The following is a 25,320-nucleotide window of genomic DNA, read 5'->3' on the forward strand; positions in this document are numbered from 1 at the left end:
CCAGCTCCCTCAGCCTCTTCTCGTAAGAAAGATGCTCCAGTCCCCTCACCATCCTTGTAGCCCTCCACTGGACTCTCTCCAGTAGCTCTTCATCTTTCTTGAACAGCGGCGCCCAGAACTGGACAGAGTATTCTGTTTTATCACTGCAACACATCTAAGACTTTCACAATTTTTTTAAAAATCAGAGAAACAAACAAACTAAGGTAATTTCATATTGGAATTGCTCTTTCTATAACTCCCTTAAGAACCATATAAATCTTGTTACAATTTTATTGAATGGCCATAGTTTGGTGCATTGTAATCTGCTTATAGGTTTACAGTATGTGGTTTATTGCTGCTTGCTGTGTTTCTGTGAAACAGTGTCCAGCAAACAAAAACACATTGCATCTTAACATATTCTCTTTGAAGAAAGTAAATAGCATACGGAGACTTATGCTGCTACACAAGGCAAAATGCTTTGTGATGAGGGCAGAGTTGCAGCTTCTCAAATAAAATATTTAAAAAAAAAAAGAAATAAAGTTATAAACAGCCCTTTCATTCTTTTAATTAATAAACCTTCCTTTGTGGTATTTAGGGGTGGTAGCAGAACAAGTTCTATCATTGTCATCACCTGTTGAATGGATTAATTTATGATACATTAATAAGGGATACTACAATCACACATTACTTTTTCTTTCAAAGGGTGAAGGAATGGATGAATTTAACTAGAATCAGAATAATTTTCCAAATTTTAAGCCTAGTATTACTGTGCTGTATTGGTTTGGAAAATATAATGTTTTTTTTAATCATTTACCTGATATTGTGCAGATCTGGGAATAAAAAATCCACTTTTTCCAAGTGTGAGACTCGGCAACAGACAACACAGAAGTCCTAGTGCTTGTTTTTATAGATCAGCAAACACAAAGAAGGAGATATTTCCCGTTCACATATACATCAGAAAGTATGCTTAACAGAATGTTTTCCCTTCCTTGCATTATGTTTGGGTTCAGTGAATAACAGAATATTTCCATTTGATTTGGAGGACTTCAGTTCTACCACAAAAGACTAATTTAAGGGCCTTTTCCATGCAAAGAATCAACTGTTCAATCACTAAATTATTTTTTTTTAAACCTGACTGATCTACAGAATCACAGAATGTTAGGGGTTGGAAGAGACCTCTGTGGGTCATCTAGTCCAACCCTCCTGCCAAAGCAGGGTCATCTACAGCAGGCTGCACAGGAACTTTTCCAGGCGGGTCTTGAACATCTGCAGAGAAGGAGACTCCACAACCTCCCTGGGCAGCCTGTTCCAGTGCTCCGTCACCCTCAGAGGGAAGAAGTTCTTCCTCATATTCAGCTGAAGCTTCCTGTGCCTCAGTTTGTGCCCGTTGCCCCTTGTCCTGTCACTGGGCACCACTGGAAAGAGTCTGGCCCCGTCCTCCTGACACCCACCCTTCAGATATTTATAAGCATTTATAAGGTCCCCTTTCAGCCTTCTCTTCTTCAGGCTGAACAAGCCCAGCTTAACATAGTCAGAGAGAGACTGAAACTTTTAAACTTTACCCAGCAGTCTGTCAGATGTATAAACTCACAGATTTCTCATAAGAAATATGTTACATGTGTTCAACAACCTAAAATGACCCCTAGGATTTGTAGGAATATATTGCAACACGCAGGGTAGTTTGCTTCTGAATCACTTTCATTTTTGTAACTGAGCATCAGAAACATCTGACTGTGCAGTGCAGATGTAATGTTGTCATTTATCAATCTCTCTTTAATCAAAAAGATTACTTTAGTGCTTTGGAAAGGCCTAGTGAACTGCCTCACATCTTGTCTGCACTGCACATCGCGGATTTAAGACGGCAAGGAAAATTTTAGAGGATCTCAGATACACCTAGAACCATCAAAAGCCAAATGCATCTGATCCTGTGTCAGCATCTGCTCCTGTCAGTTGAATATGTCCATGCTAGCTTTTAAAGTCGCTTCACATATGACCTCTGAACTCTTACGGACAAGAAAGGCCTAATAGTCCTTTGTGTTGTAAAATGTTCATTTCGTGTCTCTATTAGCTGTTATTTGCCGTAGACTCACTTGGGGTCCTACCCTTGATTATTACATTGATACATCAAACAGCTGTGATGCGAAGGAGAATGACAGAACTAAAGGCTTTCATACCCATGAATTTGCTATGATTTTGTTCAGACTTTGTTCATAGTGCAAGAAAAGAGGGCTTAAAAGCAGAAAGAAGTATAACAAATAAGTTATGGATCTCCTTGGTTTAAAGTATTTTACCACAAAATTTCAGCAGGCCTAAAGACTGATATATAAGAATTCTTTTTCCATAGTACTAATTATTTTTCTTATATTTGTAATTATTGTATTTAAACAATAATGCAAATAATATGACTATAGAATACAGCTGTAATACTATTTTTTCTGACATTGTTTACATTACCTGCATACAATATAGCTGACAGTTGAAACAAGAAGAATCTCCTCCATCTTGAAAAACCTTCTTTCCTCTAAGAATTTAATAAAAATGAACCTTCAACACTAAAACATCTAGAATTAACTTTCTGGATGAAGAGACAAAACTTTTTTCAAGAAAACACCTTCCTTAACCTGCTGGCCATGCTTCTTTTTATACAGCCCAGGGTACAACTGGCTTTCTGGGTGGGAAGAACTCATTGCCAGCTCATGGGGCTGCAAGTACACATTGCCAGATTATGTCCAGTTTTTCATCTACCAATATCGCCTAGTCCTCTGCAGGGCTGCTCTCAATCTTTTCATCACCCAGTCTGTACTGATACCGGTAATTGCCTCGAGCCAAGTGCAAGATCTTGCACCTGGTGTTGTTGACCTTCATGAGATTCACATGGGCCCACTTCTCCAGTCTGTCAAGGTCCCTCTGGATGTCAGCCCTTCCCTCTAGAGTATCAGCCACAATACTCAGCTTGGTGTCATCTGCAAACTTTTTGAGGGTGCACTCAATCCCACTGTCTATGTCATTAATAAAGATATTGAAAACTACCTGTCCCAATACAGGTCCAGGGCACCACCTGTTACTGGTCTGATGTAGCCTTTGACCGCAACTCTTTGGATGCAGCTATTCAGCCAATTCCATATCCATCGAATAGTCCATCCATCAAACCCATATCTCCCCAATTCAGCAACAAGGATATTGTGTGGGACCATGTCAAAGGCCTTGCAAGAGGCTCAGAAAGATTTCAAATAAACACACTGAGACCTTTAGAGAGCTGGAAGGCTTAGAGAATTCAGCTGGTTTTGGATATGTAGCTGAATTAAGAGTCATTATAGGCATCTTCAGTCCACAAATCTTAAAAAGCTTTCCTAGCAGTAATGATACCATCCATGCATAGTGCTGAAGGGAGTATATTTTCTTTTCTTTATTTTACAAATAGGGAAACAGAAGAATAGAATGTGATTTTTGCAATAAGCCAGGTATCCTCAGCTCCCACTGATTTCAAGGGGGAAGGCTGCAGAACTGAGCTTGAAGAATCAAAGTTAAAAAAGACCTCTAGGCTGGTTTTTTTTTCAAGTGTTTCTAGCCTTGCATTTACGAAGCACTTCTGAGAGTCTGTCCCCAGTTGTTGCTAATAAACACTTTCAGAATGTCTCATTTAAAGGATTTGCCTATAGGAATGTGGCCAGCTTTTAATACAGGGGAAACTGAAGGTGGGTGTCTCAGTTGCTTCCTGTGCTCTTAGTCACAATAACATCCCTTTTATGTTTTCTTTTTTCTTCCTCAGCATGTCAGACCTTTTGCATGAGCCTAGAAAAATACCAATGGAGAGGTGATCAAAAAAGAACAGTGAGAACAACAACGCGGATTTTTTTTAATTCCACGTTTACATGCTGATTTCAAAACAATGTGAAAACATGTTTCAACAAAATCTATTTGATGGGAGAAATAAGTAGCAAAAAATGGGTGGAGAAGATAGCTATTCATCAAAAGATTGATGAGAAGAATTTATTTTTTTTCCATTGAGGAATGCTTAATTTCTAAAATTGAAAAATAAGGAGAGGAAACTTTTATTGATGGAGACTACATTTCTATCTTTAATGGACTGAATGTTCTTAGTGATTTGGCATATATGAATTTTACTAGCCCGAAGAGACACTGGCGGCTAAAATTATTTCTATAATGCTCAAATATAGCACTTAGTTGCATGTATTTAATGGTGTTTAAATGAAGATTTCAGGCTGCCTGTACTTCAAGCCTCACTCTTCTCCAGTATTATAGGGCAGGTAAAGCAAATACCTCTGGCCCTCTAACTCTTCCTCAAGTCACATGTGTTAATTTATAAGCAGATCAAATGAATCTGTAGTCTATATACAGTTTTGACTTTCTTCATGTCTTCTCCCAGTTCAGTTTGTGTTGCTCCAGACGATGGATTAATTTTAAATATTTATAACGTATTATGATGCTACTAAGAAGCCCGGCTGGAGCAAGGTCCCCTAGAGTCGGGTTTGTACGCAGTGTTCCTGCTCTACTGCTTTTCTATGACAAGGTGCCAGGTTCACTCACTTGGAGACCTCTCTGAGTGTGTAGCTTAACTGATGTTTAATAGATCACAACAAAAAATCAAAGCACAGGAAAATTTAGCTTGCAGTGATTAGCTTAGTTTACTCCCACTGAAGTACCTTGACACTTTTGCATGCTGCTATGCATCCTGTAAGACTGAACATTCACATTGGTAGCAACAAGACAGGTCCACTCTCTGACAGGTGCAGGAATTTCTCACACAGAAAATATCCTGTGATGTTTTTGCATAGTTTGCAGTTATATCTGAAACTCTGTTTTGCCAAATTTTAGATAACTCAAAATTATAGATTTTTTTTCCCTTTTAGAAAGTTAATGTTTTTCTTTCTAATTAAATCATCCTCATTTTCCTTGGTTTGTTTTTCATCATGTATTTCCCTTTTATTTCACAGAGTGATATGCTGAAGTAAATTTACTGCCAAAGTAGTACAGACCTTAAGTAACACTCCTCACTGTTGACTAAAACTGGAAAATAGTAATGCAAAATAGTAAGGTGAGAATAAAGATTTGAATGAAAGAGGAAGGGGTCAAAGTTTGCCATGCTGTCCATTAACACAACACTGCATGTAGGCATGTTATTCACTAGCAAGAGAAAGGAATAATCTTTCTCTTTTCCATGAAAATTAGCAATATCTTAAAAACAAAAATCCTTTCTGAATTGAGATGAAAACAAGAACTCTGATGGTTTAACATGAAGAAAAAAAAAATATATATTTGTACCATCCAAGATGAACTTATCTCTATTGTGGATATTTGTCCTGGAATAGATAGGTCTGATTTAGAACAAGTTTTGAAATGCATTTTTTTATAGCCCGTGGTGTTAGTATGCAAAATATTAAATTACTTATTAGTTGGGTTTCTTTGTTTTTCTCTGTGTATACTTGTGTGAATATCTGTTGACACATATATATCCTTGTATATAGGTAAGAAATAAATGCACTGGCATGTATATAATACATACCTCTACGCATGAATATATTCATACTAACAATGAACATTTTGAAAAAAAAAATTGTATCTAGCCTGAAATGCTTTTCTTAAATAAAGTTCCATGGAAACTGACATTTTCTTGTGAAACATTTTCTTCTTCTTAAAAGAATTGCAAATAATTTTAAATGAGTTTTTTTCACCAAACTTCTCTGAAAGACATGGCCTAACTTCATAAAAAAGAGAAGAATACATAGGCAACAGGCATAAGTATGTGAGAACTAAGGCAGAACTTTACTGCATCTACATAGAAAATGAGAAATAAACAATTAGGAAGAAAAAAAAAAAAACAACTAGTTGGAAACCAGATATATTGCAAGGGCTCAATCACTGTGCCTTCCAACTGCAATTGTAATCTGTTCTTATGCCAATAATTTAGTGTGATATCATCTGCTGAGTGAGGACATGCCGTAAAGGAAGAGGTCTCAATATGTGAGATCTTAAAACCAAATGAAATACGAAGAATACTCAGTACCAAGAACCTTGTATTTGCAATGATCTAATGGCAGGGAATCAAAAAGCACATGTCTTTCCTGGAAGAAAAGCTTTATAATATTTATGTTAAAAGCCTCGTAATATTTATAGCTGACTGACTGGGTGCCTTATGGTGTTACGGAAGAAGATAGCTTAGTGTGAGTCTAACCAGGAACAAAATGCCAGTGGTCTGACAAATCTGCCACTGAAAGCATGTGTCATAGAGACAGCTGGCAGACAGGAATATATGCAACTGTGACGTTCAGATTTTTGTCATTTAAGGCATAAATACAGTCTGCGATGATAATATATTGACCACAGTTTGAATATCTCAAAGACAGTCAATGTGGATGTCAGACCTTACCTGTTCACTGAAGAAGATCTAGATACTTCTGGTCTGGTTAGCTGGGGTTTTTTGGCTATAAGATCTGGATACTTCTGGTCTGGGCAGTTGGGGTTTTTTGGCTATCCTATGTGCTGTCGGAAACTGTCTCTCTCAAATTATTATACCTGTTCTTTCTCCTGAAAGCATTTTCTTGTCCCCTCATCTCACATTCAGTCTGCCTTCTGCAGGCACCTTGGTCAGCCCAGGAGCAGATAAGAGATTTACATCATTGTTCATTTTGGAGGGCATGGGGAGATAATAACAGTTGTTTATTCAAACATATAAAATGCATCAAATCCTGTTTTGGTATTAAAGGCTTTTTATCTAATACGAGAGGTGATCACCTCATCTTTGTCACCAAGTAACTCAGTACGAACTCCGACATGTGAAACTTTCCTAGCTGTGTGTTGGTTTATCAATAACTAACATATTACTGAAAGACAAATATTTGAAAGGTCCTGAGGATTGTTTTAATCAGCCACTTTGTTCCCTAGTCTCATTCCTAATGTTTGGCTACAATATAGATACAACAGCCCTACCCGATTTCTTCTTCTTAGCAATAAGAAAACTTGATTCTTGTTTTATTCTAGGATCATAGTATTTAGACTGTAAGACTACTGTAAGACTACTCCTGGGACCTAAACTCCTGGGGCATGCTTGCAAGTAGTAAAAGCATGTGCTTTGTTAGCAACACAGTTTTCTTCTCGTGGGTGTACTCAGAATACTTTGACAGGGCTTTTTTCTCTTGATATTTTAAGTTGAAAAGTTCATGGTTACCAATACCTGATCTGCATGCAGAGAAGTCAGATTAAGCCAGGACTCCTAAATATTTCTTTTGAGGTTAACACAAGTGAATCGCTTTTCAGGTGGGATTTATCAGGTCCAAGCACCATGTTCTTGTCTATAAATTCTTCCTGTTGCATTGTGTTTTCTTCAAAATGTTAAAGATCTTGACTTGCATTCGCATGAGTTGATTGAACCCTTGTTCTTGTTTGCATGCATAACAGTTGCATTTTATCCTCCCTTTTTTTCATTGTAGTTCTTAGTTCATGTTTCTTTCAGAGCCATTGTTATACATGCTTAATTTTCAATTCATTTTACATATATTTTCCATAATATCTTTTTCTATTGTCACTGTGAATTGTGATACAAATGTTGGCTGTATTTTATTTCCAACTTGTTTTATAGTCTGCTCACATTTTGAAATCTCCAATTGCATCTTCTGATGGAAAGTGAATAAAATGCTGTCTTCATTTAGAAAATTATTTCATGCACTACGTATGTCAAATCATTTTTTCCAGGCAAAAAAGAAAAAAAATAAAAGAAACTCTCATTTTTACCAAATCATGTTCTAAGCAAAATTTTCATTACTAACATTATATTGATCTATGTGGCAGATTTCAGAAAAAAAGGGTCCTCATTTTTAGTAAAAGAGCCATTTTCTCCACTATGCCAACCTCCTTAGAGATCAGTGCATTTATTTAAATAAATACATTTTAGGAATAACTCGTATGTTGATAAAGTATTTCTCATCTGTATTTTTCTTTGTAAATTGGGGATTTTACTGGGCTGACTTGTTGAAATAAGAGTGACTAGAAGGTTTAAGGGTGAAGAGGATGAAGACAGTTAGGTCTTTTCATCCACACGCATACATATGCATGTTTTATGGTAGAAGAATGAAGCTTTGGGGATTTTTTTGGTAGTAGTAAAATCACAATTCCAAGCTCAGATAATTAAACTAAAACATCTCTTGGTAACTTGCCAATGTGATCTGATGTATTTTTGCTCTTGGAGACATTAAGTGCTAACTACTCTTACTTCTAATTCCCTTCTGAAAAGTAGGCCACGTGTGCAAGTGCTTAAATAAGCAAATACAATTGCAGATTTTTATGTCCATTCAGAGTAAACACTGGGGATTGATGAACAGGTCTTTATATCATCCACCCTACTTGGACATGTTATAAATTAGGAGCGTCGCTATCCTAGTCTGTCCGTACAAACACCAAACTCAAACATGGTCTGCAGACCAGTCTGCACATCATAACCTATAACATCACAACTGATCTGAACTGTACCATGCAGGCACCACTTCTCCAACATCCACTGTCTACAAATAGCCTGCAATGACTAAGGTCCTAACTTATTCCTTACACTTAAGGGTGGAGGGGAATTCAGGACCATGAGCATCAAGCTGACACCATATGAGACAAAACTGGAGTTGAAATCACTTTGCAGAGACCACCTAGATGGCTCATTCTGATTTAAACTTAGTCTGGAAGCAACATAATCCCATTCAGGTGAAGATGTACCAGACAAACATAGCTGTCTTTTAGACTGGACTATGTTTGACTGTTATCAACATCTGTCATTCATGATTAAATGATTCCTGAATGCAAAAGTCAGTGTTGAAGCTGCCTATGGTCCCTAAAACTCTGTATCTTACCTGCTACTTCTCTGTACTACCTTACCTTTCTCTACTTTTCCTTTGATTTAGTGAGACTGCAAAGCAAGAGGGACAACAAATTACCTTCAATGGCTTATATATCTAAGATAGAGGACCTCGTGTAAAAATTATGGTGAATGCATACATGATTGATTAAAGCATGTAGTTTGTATTGTGTTTGGAAATGAAAATGTGGAAAGAAGGGATTTTCAATAGCAAAGAGGAAATGGTTGTCATCAGGATTAATGTTAAATGATCATTCATGTCTGCCTTATCTGACACTAAGTTTTCTTTAGTGGAATTTTAATAATGTAGATTTTATTGTGCATTAGAATGATAAGATCCTGCCAATGTTTAGTTGAGCTGGTTAATTTACAGGAGCTAATTTAAAAGGTAACTATTGTATTAGGGAATCTGTCCTGTTGGATTGATAACTCAGCTTTTAGGATATTATTTCCACAGGAAACCAATCTTCATCTTTTCCTCTCATCTATGTCCTTGCTCTCCACTTACTAATTATTCAGTCTGAAGGGAATTTCCTTCATTTGTAGACAGAAACATCTGCACCACACAATTTATGAGGTGGTCTGTAAAGCGAAATTATTATTTTGGCTTATATCTATAGAATTTTGCAATATATTACATTTGCATATAGGGATAAATAGAAACTCTATTTGATATAAATCTGTCTCAGAGAGAGATTTTTCCCCTTGAAAACATTTAAAGTATTTATTCACAAGTTTTATCATCAGATATAATCATTCGGCATTCAACTCGTACTTATAACACTTCACGAACTCTTTTCTCACCACTGAAACTGAGCTGCTGAAGTTGGATGTGGTAGTTATTTAACAATTCTTATCTGTGCAACATGAGAGTTTAAACAGAAAATGGCCTTAATACTTTCCCAACTTTAATGAATATTCAAATATTTTCCATCAGCTGTCATTCAGTTTCATAAATTCCTTTGTGTGAGGCACTGACTGCCAGCTCTGTTGTCACTCTGAACTGAATCCTGGCATCTTCTTGAAAGATTTTATTCTATGTTGGCCTTCGTATACTACTCATCACTCTAGTATTGAGAGAAATTTTAAATAATCCATTGAAAAATGTGAATGACAAAATTAATTTCTCTGGCTGGTTCCTGTAGCCAGCTCTCATCTGTTCATCAGCCACAGTGAAAGACGGAAAAAACTTTTAACAGTAAGGGGTTTCATACACGTCTTTTGTGCTCACTTTCTGCACGCATCTAGACAATGAAGTTTTCCTGGCACAAATGTTCACAGCAAATGAAACTGAAAGCCTCATAGGAGCATCTGCAGAAGGGGAGATTTAAATCTGCCTAGGAAGGCATCCTGTGGGAAGTCCTTCTGTGTTCCTCCATTTAAAGAACAGGAAGATAGGAAACTTGGTACATTTTCTAATTGAAAATGATGCGCAACACATGTTGAATCTCAAGTACTTGCACTCAGTCCCAAGGGCAAAATACTGGAAGATGACAATGGTGAAATAAATTCATACAGCATCCAATGGAATACTCATTAAAATAAATGAAAAGTCATTTTGAAACTGGACTAGGCCTATAGGTCCCAGTCTAAGTAAGGTTCTTCTCAAGCATGTGAGAAGTCTTATTGTCTTTAAGAAGACTAAGCATGTATTTAAATTTATGCACATGTTTAAATGCCAAATTGCTTTGGGGCCAGAATAAATTCAAATAAGGAAACTGTAACTTGTCCTCTGGGAAAAAAAAACAAGGCTAAATTTGCTCGATACATTTTAAATGCTTAATAAAACATATTCTCCAGTTTAATAGAGATATTCAAAGAAAGTTTTCTACAGAGTTTTTATTGGCAGAATGTTAAATGGTTCACCTTTTTGAAGTGGCAGAATCCTAGATGCTATCAGATAATTTCTCCAAATCCTTTGGGGTTTTTTTGCAAATGATTGTTCTCTATTACTCAAGCACGCTTTTGTTAAAAGATGTGAATTATAAACCTTGTTTTTACTCTTTTCCTTAGAAATACAGAGTGAAGCACTTCAACAAAAGTCTACCCAAACAAATATACCTAAACGATTCATATTGCATAACTCCATGCTCCATGCTGGATCCTGAAGGTAAAATCTACTCAGAATACATTCTCCAAATTTTTTTTTTCCTGGGAGCTGTGTGCTTTTCTTTGAAACATTTTGATTAAAATATTAACAAAATCTGACAGTTTTGTTTCCATAGGTTAATCAGAGCTATGTGTTATGGCTGTAGATATATTTTGCTGTCGTTCTTAGGTTAAATATGACCTTACTCTGAGTACAATTCCTGTAATGCTGAATGTAACTACTGGCACAGCTGATATCAACAGATGTGATGTTGTTTGTACATTCTTTAGAGACAGATTATTTAAAAACCTTTCAGAGGAGTTTTGCATCTGAGGAATATCAAAGCTAGGTTGTGTCTGGAATACATTGCCAAACCTATGTTTTAAATTACCTAAACTTGAACAAAACCTGCATATACAAAAACAATATAAAATGGAACTTTGCAGGTAATAACATAAGAAATGGGCAGAGGCAATGGACTGTATTAATACTGTAATTTTAATTTGAAGTTCAAGTCTTCTCTGATATCATTGCTTACTTTAGTACTTTAATGTCGCTGTTCATGAAATGTGCCAATTTCCAGGTTGCTAATCAAAGAAACCACATTTATTCTCAGAAATATGTAATATACATTATTGGAATGTTTAATTTGGCTTTGTTATGAACTTTGTCATGGAATGAAAGAAATTCTATTTCAGATTGCATTAAAAACAGACATTATTGGTATTTTATCTGCTGTTGTCATGACAGTTAAAGATCTTTCCATATTTCAATTCTGAAATCTTAAATATGATATCCTACCTCTCAGACATTTAATAAGAAACCAAATCCTTAACAAATTTTAAGTTGAAAAATAACATCATGAATCTCAGCTCATTAACTTTTCTCTAACACACTTCCTTTGTAACTCATCGCTTCGTGGATGTGCACATCCAAACATTATAAATCAAATCTCATACCTGCATAAAGCACTGAAATAAAAGGCTTTATACTGGCATAAAAATCCAGTGATGAACTGGGCTCTGTTCTTGCTTATTTTGTTCTCTTTGGAAATAAGAAAGGAAGACAAAGACAAGTAAAACATCAAGAAGAAGATCAAATGTGATACAACATAAACGGCCTGGAATTGATTCCTTTTACTATAGTGACATTTCATTAACTTCAGTGAAGTTTTGGAGGACTTTTATAGAAAGGCAAGTGAGAAGAGAATAGGGAGAAAGGAAAGAAAGACCTTTCTTGCAGACCCTAATAGCCTGCTTTGCTGACCTGTGAGTTTATATAGGGAAGAGTAATACAGTACTTTCAAGTCTCCAAAATAACCTTGTCTCTCATCTCCTTATTCACACATGTCTGTGCAGGTCATTTGTATCAAGAATTTCTGGGGAAGATCCTAGCTGCACAGCAGTCCAGAAAAAAGGCTCATGCATAAAACTGCAAATCACAGCTCCGGTATTTTTAAATGAAAGTTCTCTTCAGCTTTCTTACTAGTCACAATAACAGGCTGTGACTATTTGATTATTCAGAAATGTTTCAGGAAGAGGGTTCATCTAAGGAAACCAAATACATTGTGTTTTCTATCTACAGGTGGCTATTTTTTTAGTTACTTCAACCAGAACAAAATGTACAGACACACAGCCACTGTGGAGCTTCTTAATTAAGATTAAGCAATGAATAGCAGTCCGTATTTGGAATATCTCCTGTGGGGAAAAGTGAACACTAAAAACATTTCCCGACTTCAAAATCAGGCTGCAACCAGAATTAAGCCAAAAGTTCCTCTTATTTTTATCATTGTACAGTTTAGTACTTGTCCAAGTTTAGGAGAAAGATGAAAATTGGGGGTGGGAGTCAGCTTGCAGATTCTGATACATCTAATTGTAGATGCCTATACATGAGAGTCTTGAGTCAGTTGCTGAAAACCAGCTATATGGAGCCATTTCAAACATGGTAGTGGATCTCTGGCATCTCCACAAGCCTGGAAGGTGTGACACATGACTGGTGAAATATGTGTCTCAAATGACACTAGATGCTTTCAGCAAATGAACTGCACCCTAAGCTCCCATGGTAGCCAGTGGGCTCAGCTAAAAGACTGTTCAGTAGACACCTTCACTGAGCAGCTCTTAAGGCTCTGTTAAGTACACGGTCAGGGCAGATCTAATAGGTGCAGTAATCACCTGCATATGCAGAGGTAACTTCAGGTGTCCTAGTCTGAGTGCTGGACCCTACTTTTACTTGGACAAATGAGTGTCATGGCGGTCAAGAGAACCACTCTGCTGCAGCAAATTTAGAATTGCTCCATGATTGTAGAACAGCTGATAACAAGACATGAATAAATCACTGTCTTGAAAACAAACCAATAAAATATCCTGTAACTCAGGCTTTGTATAGCATATTGCATTTACAAACTTGTCTGATATCATTACATATGTATACCTGGTGCTCCTGTCCTTTAAAAATCTGTCAATTTTATTTTCTTTTTAAATTAAATTAGAAAAAACCTTTATGATAACCATTCAGCATCGGTATGAAAGCAAGTTTTATAGCCAGCTGAAATACATAAAAATCTGTATTCCTTACAGAAACATTGATGCAGCTGCTGGTGCAAACAGAAGTGCCCTAAGGTATGCCTGTATTATTTTGTGAATGATGCATGCTGTGAAGGGTGGTTGAGCACAAAGCTGCCAGATGTTCTCTGTGACTTGTATATTTGTAGGTCATTTGTGCATTCCGATGGCTGAGGTGTAAATGATAAAATTATGGAACAAGAACAAAAGAATCTGTATCAGGCCTGAAATTTGCCTTGTGACTGCAGTGATACAGCATTAGATCAACTTTTAATGTGATGAAATTTAATTCAGAAGTAGACTTGTGTCGTGATTCCACCTGTTGTCAGCAGCTGATAATGCAGTTTTCTTTCCCACCTTTCAATGGCTGCAATCGTGAGGCAAATGTACTGATGTGTACTTACTGATCTCATACATAACTTCCAGCTCTGTTCATCCAGGAGGGATCTTGATTGTTTCGGTTTGTGAGATGAGTGCTATGTGGAAAGGATCAAATTCTTCTTAGTCTTTATAAAAGTGCAAATATGAAGTTATCGATCATTGTGGTGCTAGCTAAAGACCTCAGATAATGTTTAACCTCTTGTGCTATTCTCCTGTCAGAGTAAAGAGGAACTCCTGAACACCTTCTAGGTTAAATTCTCAGTCTAAAAGATTAAGGTGAATGGGAACACCAAGATGGAGATGTTCACAGCAAATACTCCTACTTGATATGGAATATGTTGATCAATCATCCAGAGACAGATCTGAAATTACTCCTAATAATGATGGAGATGGAGGTGACCCAAAGATTTGTGTTATATTAAATAAAAAAGAGGTGCATGAATTGTATGAATTTTTTTTGACTTGGCATCTTTGGATCTCTCAAACAAAGTATGTGTCAGCACAGCTGAATAAAGCATTAGCGATCGTGGAACAATGAATATCAATCATGAAGAACAAGGATTTAAGAGTTCTAGTAGTCAAGAAAATCAAACTTTTTGTGCAATGATGTTCTTGTGATTCCTGATGTGTAAAGTGGGGATTAGTTCATTAAAAAATGAAAGTTAACAATAGCTTTGCATGTGGCATCTGTGAGCTCAGTACTGGAATACCGTGTACTAGGTGAATGCCCAGTGATTTTAGTAGGATATGAAAAAGATGAAAAATGCACAGACAGCAGGCACAAATAAAGGGTTTTGAATACTTGAGAAGTTGCCATAGAGTGATAAATGTATGAAGTTCAGTTTGTTTTGTTTCTCACAAAGAGATTGAGAGGTGACTTCATTAGAGTACATAAATGCTCTTACTGAAGAAAATGCCAAGCATTAAAGGACCTTTATTCTAATCAAGATTAATGTTTGGAATTTAGAAAAAGATTAATACAAATTCAAAACAAAGGACAAATCTTTAACATGGAAAATAAATGCAGCAAACTACAAAAACTTCTCAGTCTCCTGAAATCCTCAAAAATGGTCAAATGTATGGAATGAAAAGTGGCTGCTGTCAGTCAAATGATAATTGAATGACATTGAGTGGTCTGTGATATTTGTAGAAATCTGACTGGGCAATCTAATAACTTGATACTGTTAGAGCTACGAAAAGAGTTTGGGTGGGCTCTTCCAGGATGCTGCGAAGTAGAAGAATGAGGAAGTCTGAACAAGGAGGCATCATGTGCTGAGAAATGTGGAAGATGTCACAGTGGACTGCAGAGAAAATCGGTAGCAAAACCAAAGTCTGAGACAGTTTGAAAAAAGGAGGTAGATCCCTAAGAATACAAAAGCAGCTTTGAACTTGATCCCAAAGCCAAAGTGCCTGTCTGTGAGCATTAAAAACTGTTGCTAAATGCTCACACACATTTTATGGCTAAGAGTATTGACCCTGGCAGTTTCTTTACTTTCTTTGCACATATCACTTCCAGAAATCTTTGTTTTACTGTGTTTCAGGAACAAAGATAGGCTAAAGAAACCAGAGCAGGTGGTTCTCTGAGACTTAGATAACATTTATATAGCTTTATGTCATGCATCTGTAATAATACCAAGGGGAAGAATACAGTTTCCATGTCGAAACACGCTAGTCTGTTAGTATATATCAGAAAAAAATACTCCTTAGAAGTACTAAGTTCAAAAAAAAAAAAAAAAAAGAAAAAGTTTTGACGATTAAGTATGAAAATTATATTAAATGGGGCATGGCAAAACATATTAAGAAATCAAAATCTGAAGCTCTGAAGGGATAGTTTGTTTATCATATTTCTAACTCAGTTTATGGATGAGATAGTAATGGATAGGTTCAACTAGGCTCAAATGTTTTTGTATGCTTACATCGGTAAACTTTCAAACCTTCTCAGATCACTTACATCATTAATCACGGATAGGAATATGCAAACATGAAAACCTGCAACCCACTCATGCTGTCTGAGTGTATTCAGACACACATTCAGATTCATTTTTGGTTAATTTATCCTTATTTCTATAGCGTATAAGTACTTATTTATGGATTGTAAAAGACAGCACAGTGAGGAGATGTTAATGTAGCCTTTTCAAAGCAAAGACACCACCTAGGCAAATATTTGGCAAGACCTACATAATATTTTAGGATTGCAGTTAGTTTTGGGGTAATTTTCCATATCAGTGGGAGTCTTCTTTCACAAATCATCCACTATGGTTATAGTTTTTTCTTATATTTATACACTCTAAAGCCAGAATTCTCTGCTCACAACATTTTATCTAGTGATGCCTATATTAATTCCCTAAAAAATTCCAGTTAAACATGTAAAATCACCTAAAAAGACTTCTAATCTTGATTTGGAGACTTCAGCTGATGGAACTGATCATGTTTCTTAGATAAACTTTTGAAACGGTTAATTAACCTTCTTCTTAAAATGTGCAGCTCATTTCTTACGTAAATTTGTCTATCTTTGGGCCCCAGAGATAACATTTTGTTTGTTCAGTGGTTTCTGCTGTCAGTGTAGACATTTCCCCTTCATCCATATGGTGCATAGCCATAAAACGTGATCAGACTGAGATCACTCAGTGTTTCCCCACAGGATATTTATGTGTAGATGATAATCCTGTATATGATGGGGGAATGGTAAGGCTTGGTTCTTGTCTTTATTATAACTTGTTCTTTTTCTGCATAGTTGCTTCTGCAGTAATAGTGTTCACTATGGTAGCCGAGGTAATGATAATTTCTAATTATGAAAATTTTGCTTAAAAACCCCTTCCTTTGTAAGTACAGTTGATGGCATTTCTTGTCAAACATAAAGGGAAAAAGAGAAAAGAGCTCAGCTTTGAGGGTTCGGCCATTCTTTTCTCTTGTCACTGTATCTGAGATTAAAGTTGTCTGAAGTAGATATTGCCCTAAGTACAATATCATATTCCAATGCTGCCCTACTTTTCTAATTAACCCAGGCTATATTGTTCTTTTTCAGATTCATCCCACATTACCACCAAAGAGCTCAAAATCTATATAGTGTCAAGCCTCTTGTCAATAAACAATAACAATGTATGGAATAGGTTCTGTGTACAAGAAGCTGAGATCTTACTTTCTTAACGCTCTTAATACTTTTTGGAAAAAACATTCATAACTGTTAGGTAAACTGTTCAAAGTTGGTGGCCCTCTAAGTTTTCAGCATTTTAGATATTCTTGTTTCAATGAGACATAATTTCGTTGAGCACATGTGATGGTGGGAGGACATTTCCTCCTGTCTTTCCTGAAGGTAAAGTGGTAGTCCTGACTCTCGTGCATTTACACCAATGGGGATACATGATTATGAATAAATATACTTTTGATCTTGTTTATGTTACACACGTGTTTATATTAGTAAAGACAAATAGGTCTGCAGTATGTAATGCGAAATAGTCAGGATCTTTTCTTATAGTTCCACTACATTGCTCTAATTAGAGGAATTAAACAAACTAACAAAATAATCAAAGAAGCAAAGATTTCAGGTCAGAAGAAACCTTTATGTTTAAGTTTGTGGATGCCACAAGCTAAAACAATTCAGCACAGTCCATACCTGTAGCCTTAAAATTGCTTTTAGATTATATAAAACATCAATTGTTTCTGAACAGAAACATTTCCAATGATAAATTCCACAAACTCTGAGACTAATTTCAATGTAGCTACAGGTTAACACAAAACAATTAATTATACACATTTTTTAAAAGACTTTCTACTTGTTTCCATGCTGAACTAACTTAACAGTCTCTGTACAGTGGACTAGATTTTTAAATTATAATTCTTCAGAAATATCACTGAGGAGACACATGCTGTTCAATAGTGGGCGACTAAATTTCTCCTTCTCCTTTTTTTGTGAATAATCTTAAAATGTACAGCTCATTTCCCAATTGCTCCTCTTACTGGGCATATCTCCACTGGAGGCTATGAAGTGTTTCTCAGCTCCTGGGTGCCTGGCCAGATCACCCCTTGTATGTCCTAAGTGTATCCCACAACAACATGCAGGGATGTACTCCTGTCTTCCCGTTGGCTGACAGGCAGAAAGTGGCCTCTCCGATAAAATCTGCAGGTTATTGGCTACAAAAAATCACATAATGACTAGGAAGACACCAAAAAGTAAATAAGTTAAATGGAGAAAACTTGACTTTGTTTTATTTGGGATGATCAAATTTTTTTTTTTTTTGACATCTTTTTTCTTCTAGCTGCGATAAATGACTCCACTTGTAGAATGAAGAGCAATTATTTCAAACCACTGCATGGTGATGGAAGTTATACAAGCATAAGAGGCATCAAATATCTCTGCTGTGTAGGCCTTTTAGTGTAAATTTATTGCTTTTGATTATTTTGACTCATAAAGTAGTTAATAATTTATACAGTACCTATTTACACACAGAAATGTACTTCCCGCTATTCCTAACTGCAAGATATATTTAATTCTAGTACTAAAAATCATGTTGGTAATGATTTTATGTAAATGTAGAACTAATCTGCATTGTTAAATTGATTCTTTTTCCTACCAAAACAGAAGGAAGGAGTAAAACACAACAAATGAAAATGAACAATAGCTTATAATTCCATTAATGGATATTTACAAACTGCAGGGTTATGCCATTTCTCACTGAAAGAGTATTGTTCATTTTATAATTCAAATGAAAGTAAAGAAGCCATTTGCTCTAAGCTTTATAAAATAAGCATCCTACTAATATCTAAGTCATGAATTTTGGTCTTGGTCTTTTGCTGCACAATTTATTGTGTATGTTTATTGCATCCTTGTGGGATCACTTTTCTTTCATGTAGCAAAGACTTTGTTAGCTGTCTGGACTTTGTTACTTATCTGCTTGTAAAAATTAGAAAATATCTAAGGAATCATTTTTGTTTTCCCAGAGATCAGATGGGGAAAATTTAAAGAAAAAACAAAAATTTTGTCAGTTTATACTGCATGTCAGTTCATCTGCTCCAGAGTCAGAAGGGTAAAAAGCAGAAAGCTATGGACAGAAGGAATGGGATAACATCTACTATATGGATTGAATACCGGTTTCAGTCAACTTCAGTGTGCTAAAAAGCAACAGTAGTAAATATATTGTTGGAGACAATCTAGTTCCCTGGAGGTAAGGGCAAAATTTTAGCTTTATATGTGTTTCTTCAGCTTCTCTATTTTATGTTTATGGCAATAGAATAATCAATTGTACAAAGCTGTGGTCCAGAAGGTCTAAGAAAAATATTATTTTCTTAGGTGTCAGGTAAGAAATTATTGGCTTGTCCATCACTGACTGAAAAGTTTCCAATACGTATACTCAGATAGTCAACATTAAGATGGTTTAAATTACAGTGAAAAAAACAGTGTACTAGGGAGAAAAAAGGACCTATCTCTCCCCAGCCCTGAAAACATGTTCTTTTGGCACCAAAAATCAGAGTTACTCCTAAGATACTTGTGAAAATCTAATTATTGTTACTACTATTCCATGAATTTCAAAACTTATCTACCTATGAAGGGGTGAACTTGTTGATAATTTCTGTTTGCCATCTGTAAACACACACAGTATTTCTTGTAATTCCACTCTTTAAAGCCTGCTTTGTTCAATGATTTCCTGCAAAACATTTCTGTCAACCCTTTAATAACTCCTCTTCCATTTTCCTTGGAAAGAAGGTGTATGAATAATACTATTCCCAAAATAGCATTATTATCAACTTCAACCCTGATTGGTCATGTCAAAATACAAACACATTCCAACAAGACAGAATGTTCTTTTCCAGGAAATTTTGTAAAATATCTTTGTAGCTATTCATGCAGTTTTCACAGTGAGAAATTTTGCCTTGTTAAATAATAACACTCACAGTTTTGTAAGTTTAGTGAAATAATTACCCCACAGTTCCAAACTGTAAAAATATAAGTACCTTCATGTGACTATTATCGCCACTTTACTATTCTCCTGGTTTTCATAGGCAGAAAGTTACTTTAGTGTATCAGGCATTTTTACATTTTTACAGTGAAAGGCTAAAACTTGAGGTGTTATCATGAATGTATATATTCCTTTGAAATGTCTTACACAGCCTGGTAAATGAAATTAATGGGTAAAATCAAAACTGTGGTTTTCTAACATAATCCCCACACATATTTATTAAACTGAGTTGTTTCCCAAAGGTTCTCCTAGACAAAGTCACATATTATTATTATTATAGTTCTTGTTGTTACTCACTTTGTTCCTATTTCTGTGTACCTGGACAAAGGTTTAGTGTTCCCTAGGAGACACAAATCTGCGCAGTAGGATGCAAATAACCATCACCATTTACAACCTGAAGTTGACTCTATACAAATTAATTGATCATTCTTGATCAATGCCCGATAGATCCAAATCACCAAAAGAAAGACTGAATGCATGCAGAAAACTACCTACATAATTTGCCCTTACGAAGACCTCCCTAGATCAGATCAGATACCCAGTGATGGAGAAAAACTTGCACTTTTCTAGTCCTAACATCCTTTTCACAGACAACTTACCTCTTCAGAACTCTCAGTCTGGTAGGTCCAACCAGAATTTTGCTCACTGAGAAGAAATGCCTACTACTCATTTTTAATTCATTATCCTATATTTCAGCGATGAGCTTTTAGACTGCTTCACTGTAGCTAGATTGCTTCTTTTTCTTTCTGATATCTCGCTTTCCTAGCTATTCACCCACTGCCAGTTTCATTTCGTTATAATGACATAGGTGAGCTGTTTTCATCTACAGTGTTCTTGAGAACATTAGTTTGCAAAAGGCTCCTTGCAAGACAGAATTTTACAGACAAAAAAGAAGTCAGAAGCACTTACAGGAAGAGGAGATTACACTCGATGTCTTCATCTTGACACTTAAATGGAGTGTGACTTTCTTAAAATATTAGTAGAACATGGGTCGTCAAGAAAATAGTAAAATATTTTTGTTCTATTAACACAAAAAGATGTGTAGATGCATAAAGGAAGATTCAAAACCAGAAATGACAGGGTGGGTTAGGAAAAAAAAATCTAGTAAGGCAGTAATACTATCATGGAGAAAACAGTACTGTACTTTGTAACAGATGAAAGCTTCTGTCTATTGTATGAAAGAGATAAAATAGAACGGCAGTAAGTACTGCATAATCCGAACTCATTGTTCAAGCCATACACTGCTCATTCTCTGGCAGCAGTCCAAGGACAGGCATCAGTGGTATGTGTGTAAAGGCTTCTTTCATAAATATTTAAAAAATACTATACTGAGTCAGTGCAGTAAATAATACGATTTATTAAAATGAATCGAATATGTGAATTAAGGTCACTTGCTAGCGCAAAGAATAGAGGCATCAATCTAATCCTGCTTAACCCCGGGATCAGCAGACTCAGTTTTTTCCCACTCAAAGAAACATTAACTGAAATATGTAAAGAGAAAACATTTCAAGCCTGTGACCCTCTCATGTACTTCTTTTGGTTCAATAATAGTTTACAGGGGCAACTAAGAAACACAAAAAATTCCTTCCCCAAGTAAGCAGATCTGCATTTGATCCTAATCTGTTTTTGTCCCTTCATGTTTAGGGAATATTGAAAACTCCTATTTCTCTGTGACACATGAAACTCTTATCAGATATGTAACTAAATAAAACATAATGTATTGTTTTGTCTATTACATCTATTACAGGTAGAGTTATAATGTCCTTATTTTCAGGGAAACTGTGGAATTTCTTTAGCATTGGCCGGTATCTCAGTGCAAAAGTAGAGAGAATGTAAGAAAGAATAAAAACAAAAGTAAATATTTTATTTGATTCACATGAATTTTCTTCTGTGCCTAACTTCACAGACTGCAAATGAAAATGTTGCATGCTGAGACTATTCAAATGTTCCACAGCAAGATGAACAGAGGGTCTTCAGAGGCAAAGAATTTTACCAGTTTACTATTATTTGAGAAAAAATCAGAATTTTCAAAGTGATTCTGCTGGAATGATATCAACTCTCCTTAAATTTAATTATTGCAGATGTCATTTACCGTCTTTGCTAACATCCCTGCCTCCCAAACCTATCCTACAAGCTAGTTACTCCCTCCTGGAAACAAAAAATATACATCCTCTAAGGTTTGTGTATCATTATCCCCAGTACTAAATGTCAGTTGCTATTTTTGGTTTTATGAACAATGCTCCTACAGATAAATGTGCCCCTTACCACAGTTCCTTAATTTAACTACTGATGATGAAATGTCTTCGATAGAATTAACCCTTCTATTGCTGTATTAATTATAGGAAGTAAGGAAAAAACCCCACAGTTGTTCTCATCGCTATAATCAGCAGAATATACTAGGAAAAGAAGAGGAATGCATTTCATCAGTAACAGGATAGTGTATCTATGAATAGACCTCTAGCAGATACTCCACATTCACCTGTTTTTTTCCGTCTCCTTCAGGATGATTCCTGTATCAAGCTCATAACAACTTGTAAGTCTACTTACTAATGTGGTTTTTTTCAAAAATGACTGGTTCTAAAATGTCAAGTGATGAAAAATCCACTGTGCTCCTTAGCATAATGTTCCAATGGTTAATTACATTCATCGTTAAAATAGTTTCCCTTATTTCTGTTCTGAATATGTCTACCTTCAGCTTTGAGCTATAGCATCTCATTATACTTTTGCCTGCTAGATCAAAGAGGTCTCTTCCCTCAGAAATCTTTTTGTGTTAAGACTGATCATCCATAATTCTATAAGTTGAATTTTGATAGTATTGAAGTTGATTTGATGTTTTCATAACCTTTCTGACTCTTACACTAAATGAGTACAGGAACATGAAGTTGAAATGCCTGATGTATTTCATATTGGTTTATTATAGTCTTCGCACCTGTTTGACAATCTGAATGATTACTGAAAGTTTGGGGGTTTGTAAGTATCCTTCTCAGAATAGTTGTTTTTCTAGAATGTTTTCTCAAAACTGTAAGACTCTTGAGACTTTATTTTTACTGCCATAGCCAATGATCTAGTCACGGGATAATGTTTAAACCCATCCTTTTCCTGCCTGAAGTGCTATTACATTCTGAGAAAGTGATGCACTTCAGAGAAAAAAAAAAAAATCTATCCATGAGACTTGGTATGTAACAGGATATGAAAAAGATTTTAAAGTCAAATCACATTATGAAATTTAGCTAGTCAGTATAATTTTAAGAAACTGCTTTAAAGCAACCTCACACTGACCCACTTTTCTGTTGTCATTTCTTCAATAAAAATTGATAACACCTTCTTGTCCTTGCAGAATTACTGTATTGACAGAGGAAATTTAACTCCATGCATGATTAATGACCAAGGTAGCGCTCTATCAAACATGCAACATGAACTGGGAAATTTGATGCATCTGACAGCCCAAGAATGATTATTCTTTGGAGGAATGGAAAGCAGACTGTGACAAAATTACAGTTGCCGATGTACCCTGCTGCATCAATAAAATCGCACACCACAACAAATGAGACTCTTGACCTCATCACTTACAGTGAAGCAGATCATTTGTATAAACAAGTTATTTAGGCACTTAGACAGTTTTCTTTAATGTACTTTGTGGTTGATTAATAAGGCCTCCCTTCATCTCTTGCACAACACATTTTAGAGAGTGTTTGAGAAGGAAGAGAAACTGGAAATTCCAATTCTGTACAGATCTTTTATTCTAAATTGGGCAAATGGCATCTTTGCTAAGGCTTCTCATCAAGAAATTGTCATGCATGACTATGTCTGTAGGTACCGCATATAAACATAGAAATAGCCCAGAAATGCCAAGTCTATTTTCATGGCAGACCTTTTGTATGTGTTATTGTGAGAGTTGTGCTAATTTTTAAACCAACACAGGTGATATTTCCTCTCCTAACTACAGATATCTGTTCTCCTAGCAGACTATTAAATAGCTTTCATCATACTTCAGGTAAATTTTCACTTTTCTGCATTTCATTTTGGAATTTGAAAACAGAGCGGTTTCTGTTACAGCCAGAGAGCTTTTCTAGAATGTTCTGCTGTGTATATTCATTGGAAGATGAGGATTTGCCATAAAGATAATGTTTTATTAAAGCACTGATTTAAACTAATGTTTTCCAAACTAGCAAGTTTTCTGTGCCCATCTGTTTAAACTTCTAAGGAATGAATTTTCATAGTCTTCATGTATCTCCTACAGAATTTTCAAAGGTCATTCCAGGTATCCCAGTATTTCAAGCTGTCATCTGTTTCTGAACTATAATGCAGGGAAATGATTCAAATGCAGGGTTGTCCAATTGGTTATTTCCGTTATGCAGGGAAAGACTCTAACTCAATAGGACTCTATATAAGCTAGTTAGAGAGTTTCCATGCATCAGGCAGCCTTCGTGTGTTTCTTTTCCTGAAAATAATAAAACATTGAATTCATTTTACTTTTCAAAAGCAATTTTTAGTTTTTGTTTTTTTAGGGTTTTTTACAAATTCTGAGTCTACGTTTCAATTTAGAACAAACCTATTTAAACAATTTCTGATTTTGTCTAAAGAAAGAAATACAGCCTTAATGAGGTAAATAAGACTCTTTTTTCACTTTACAATCTTTATATCTGTCCTTTTCTCTAGTCTTAGATTTCAGAAAATCTGGTTAATTCTCTTGCTTTTGTCTTTCTTGTTGTTTCTTGGCACCATTTGAAGTCAAAAGAGGACACTGCTAAACAAAACAATGTGATCTGTGCTTAAATTTCAATTCCATATAGAGAGAGACAGATCTTAACATCTGTCAGGAATATCTGTTCTTGTCCATTAAATAAAAAAACTAAAATCAGGTAATTTACCTAGACAATCCAAGGCATGCTGGGAGGTTCTTTAGATCCACATCTCTTAACAGAGCTGTGGAAACAAGTAGACTGTATTCTGCAGTCATGTACTAGGTATTATTTTACATATTTTCTTAGGTTATACTTATTGTCATATTTTGCTTATTTTTTTGTGCATTAGCAATCATATTAAAGCAAGAATGAAACATTTTGCATGTTTGGCTTTTTCACAATTCTTGGATCACGCGTGAAGAAATACTGATCTGCAACTTAAGCTACTTCATCTCATCTGGACTTTCATATTCTCCTCCAATATTTCACCTCTCCTTCCTCAAACCACAGAATGTCTTATATATCCCCCAGCAAAAATTCTTACTCCACTCCCCCGCTGTGTAATTTTCAAGGAAACACCTTCTCACTCAATAGAAGCCTTACGATTAAACAATGAACCAAATTAACTGGAATTTGCTCAGTGCTTCACAGCAACACAGGAGGAGAAAAAAAAAGATGCTACTCTTGGTTGAAGGAAGAAAAATGACTTCTGGGAAAGGCTGTCCATTTAGTGGTCCACTTCTCTCCATTAAAGTCTTTCCGTATTTCCCCACTGGGACAAAGAAAAGCTCTCTCTTGTCCTAAGAGCACAAGA

Source organism: Opisthocomus hoazin, chromosome 5 (assembly GCF_030867145.1).
Source record: "Opisthocomus hoazin isolate bOpiHoa1 chromosome 5, bOpiHoa1.hap1, whole genome shotgun sequence".
NCBI classification, from domain to species: Eukaryota; Metazoa; Chordata; class Aves; order Opisthocomiformes; family Opisthocomidae; genus Opisthocomus; species Opisthocomus hoazin.